This window comes from Suricata suricatta, chromosome 5 (genome assembly GCF_006229205.1).
Source record: "Suricata suricatta isolate VVHF042 chromosome 5, meerkat_22Aug2017_6uvM2_HiC, whole genome shotgun sequence".
NCBI classification, from domain to species: domain Eukaryota; kingdom Metazoa; phylum Chordata; class Mammalia; order Carnivora; family Herpestidae; genus Suricata; species Suricata suricatta.
Genome location: NC_043704.1, coordinates 134,340,721 through 134,344,350, shown reverse-complemented (window position 1 = coordinate 134,344,350; position 3,630 = coordinate 134,340,721). Strand labels below are relative to the sequence as shown.

General features: G+C 45.4%; 1 pseudogene; it reads left to right on the top strand.

Moving 5' to 3' along the window:
* The first annotated feature begins 1,739 nt into the window (after window positions 1-1,739).
* On the top strand, window positions 1,740-2,925 carry LOC115292859 (annotated as a pseudogene).
* The last annotated feature ends 705 nt before the right edge of the window (window positions 2,926-3,630 follow it).

Below are 3,630 nucleotides of genomic sequence, written 5' to 3'. Positions count from 1 at the left end.
GACCTATTCAGGAAGAAACTTCGGGGTGAAGACCAGAAAAAAAATTTTAATGTTTATTTTTGAGAGAGAGACAGAGCACAAATGGAAGAGAGGCAGAAAGAGGGAGACACAGAATCCGAAGCAGGCTCCAGGCTCTGAGCTGTCAGCACCGAGCCCAACACGGGTCTCAAACCCACAAATCATGAGAGAGACCTGAACTGAAATCAGACACTCAACCGACGGAGCTACCCAGGCGCCCTGCAGAAAAATCTGTTTTTAACAGGCCCTTCAGTTGTTTCTGATGACAGAAAGTTTGAGAACTGTGGCATAGACCAGGGCTATATTAAAGTGAATATGGCCTCCTAGTGCCCCCTTCTGCTCCTCAGAGATGTCCCCAGAACAGTCTTAAATTGGACAAAGAAACTGCCAAGTACTATTTATGAAAATGGTTCATAAATATTCATTCCACAAATAACTCTTCTCCACCCAAGCTAAAAGAACCACAGCAGCCATTTGAAATAACCACATAAAATACACTACCACACAAGATAATAATTATCCCATTCAAAAAGCCACATAAAAAAATTCTATGGGCTATTTTTTTTATTCTTCACCTATGTTTCTTCAGTCTAAATAATCTTTCCAACCTATTACCTTTTAAGACTTTGAAAAAGCAAATAAAATAAGCAAGCAAGGCTTTTGAGGGGCAAAAGTACATATTGGTTCAGAATATATACTCCAGACCCAAACTGCCTGGGTTCAAACCCAGCCTCCATCATGTATCAATTGTGAAAATGTACAATTTATAGAAGAATTAAATGAGAAGGTATATGCGGGGGACCAGCCCATGCACCCCAGTCGAAAGGTCCCGAGTAGGGGGTTGGTGTTGGCGCAATATCCATAAGAAGACAGACAATGACAAACAAGACAGACAACGGGCATGGTGGAGAGCCACATTTTACCTAGATGGCCAGGGTCTTATATACCATAGGTGATTACATCATTTCTTACATAGTTTAAGGTCTTTGAAGTGAAGACATGTTCAGGAAAGACATCATGTTTAACAGGACAGGTGTAAATATCAGGAATTATCAAGTCATTGCAGGAGAGAGATTCCCTAATAATAGTCTGGCTCCAAGCAGAAGATGAGCCTGCAGATTTCTAGGAGGATATTTACATCTCTTAAGACCCCTCATTAGTTATGCATGGGCAAGATGCTCATCCTTTAATAGGCAAATCTTTTGGCTGGTCTGCGGTTTACTCCCAACTGCAGACAAAGAGCTAGAAATCAAAGTAAGGGGAGGGCTGATGCCACTGACCAAACCAAGTTGATTCAAAGCCCAAAAGTATATGTCTCTTTACAAAGCAATGAGAAAATCACAGACAGGATGAATAGAAGCCACATGTGTGGCCCAGGAGACCAAATATTGTTTGAGGGTTAATTTTTGCCTGCTGGGCCCCAACAGGTAGATGTACAAGCATAGAACTATACCCCATAAAAGACGGCTCTTAATGCACTAATATCCATTATATCCCAGCCATGTGGAAAATGCTTTAACTTGCTCATCTAGTAATAGAGATAGGTAATGTGATTTTAGCCAGACTCCTATCACCTATTTTACCTCCACAGGTAAGGTAAGAATGTTAGTTTTAAGTTTCTCTAACATCAACTGCCTAAGTATCACGCTCTAACGAGTAACAACTTCTCTTCCTCTCCGCCATCTGCCTGGCAGCTGCAAAGCAGCAGCCATGTTGAATGTGTCTCCATCCCTGTTAGCCAGACTGGTGTCCAGATTAGCAATGCCAGCTGGGAGCTCTGTTGCCTGGAACACGGCTTCCAGCCCAATGATCAGATGCCAAGTAACAAGACCACTGGAGGAGATGATTCCTTCAACATTCTCTTCAGTGAGTCAGGGGCTGGCAAGCAGGTGCCCAGGCAGTGTGTGTAGACCTGGAACCCAATCATTGATGAAGTTCACTGGCACCTACTCCAGCTCTTCCACCCTGAGCAAGGAAGATGATGCTAATAACTATGCCTGAGGGCACCACACCACCAGGCAACGAGATCACTGACCTGGGTCTCAGACTGAATTCGGAAATTTACCAACCAGTACACAGGTCTTCAAGGACTTCTTGGTTTTCCCCAACTTTGGAGGGGAAACTAGTTCTAGGTTCACCTTCCTGCCAACAGAACGTCTCTCTGTCGATTATGGCGAGAAGTCCAAGCTCAAGTTCTCCATTCCCCACCCTCCCGGCTTCCACAGCTATGGCTGAGCCCTACAACTCCATCCTCAGTGCCCACACCGCCCTGGAGCACTCCGAATGTATCTTCCTGGTAGACATCTGCATTAGAGACCTCAATGTTGAACACCCAACCTACACTAACCTAAATAGGTTGATAATCAAATTGTGTCCCCCATCACTGCTTCAGATTTGATGGAGCCCTGAATGTTGATCTGACAGAATTCCAGACCAACCTGGTGCCCTACCCCCACATCTACTTCCTTCTGGCCACAATATGCTCCTGTCATCCCTGCTGAGAAAGCCTACTATGAGCAGCTTTCTGTCACAGAGATCACCAGTGCATGCTCGGAGCAGGCCAACCGGATGGTGAAATGTGACCCTCGCTATGGTAAATGCATGGTTTGCTGCCTGTTGTACCAGGCAACATGGTTCCCGAAGATGTTAATGCTGCCCTTGCCACCATCAAGACCAAGCATACCATCCAGTTTGTGGACTGGTGCCCCACTGGCACCCTGAGCAGAATTGCTGAGGCCTGGCTCCGCCTGAACCACAAGTTTGACCTGATGTAGGCCAAGCAAGCCTTTGTTCACTGGTGTGTGGATGAGGGAAGGAGAGGTTTCTGAGGCCTGTGAGGACATGGCTGCCCTTGAGAAGGATTATGAGGTGGTTGGTGTGGATTCTGTGGAAGGAGAGGAACATTAAAGTCAAAAATGTCACATAGGTACTGTTTTTACAGGAAAGCTTATTCTGTTTTAAATAATGAAAAGCTGTGCTCTCATCAGTTGATGTGTAGGTAGCAGTGTATACTGTCACATACAATTACTGGCCTATGTTTTTTTTTTAATTTTTTTAACATTTATTTATTTTTGAGAGGCAGAGCATAAGCAAGGGAGGGGCAGAGAGAGAGGGGGACACAGAATCCGAAGCAGGCTTCAGGCTCCAAATAGTCAGCCCAGAGCCTGATGTGGGGCTCAAACTCACAAACCACGAGATCATGACCTGAGCCATGACCTGAGCTGAAGTTGGACACTCAACCAACTGAGCCACTCTGGCGCCCTGCTGGGTTAGGTTTTAAAACACAATGGTTTATTATAGATCCAAGCTGTTTATCTGATGGGCATGAATCAAGTATTCTCTGTCTTAAATAAGAAAGAGAAGAGAGGAGAGGAGAGGAGAGGGGAGGGGAGGGGAGGGGAGGAGAGGAGAGGGGAGGGGAGGGGAGGAGAGGAGAGGAGAGGAGAGGAGAGGAGAGGAGAGGAGAGGAGAGGAGAGGAGAGGAGAGGAGGAGAGGAGAGAAAAGGAAGGAAAGGAGGGAGGGAGGAAGGGAGGAAGAAAGAGGAAGAAAAAAAGAAAAGAAAAGAAAAAGAAAGAGAGAGAGAATATTAGTTTGGATTACAGGAGTATATT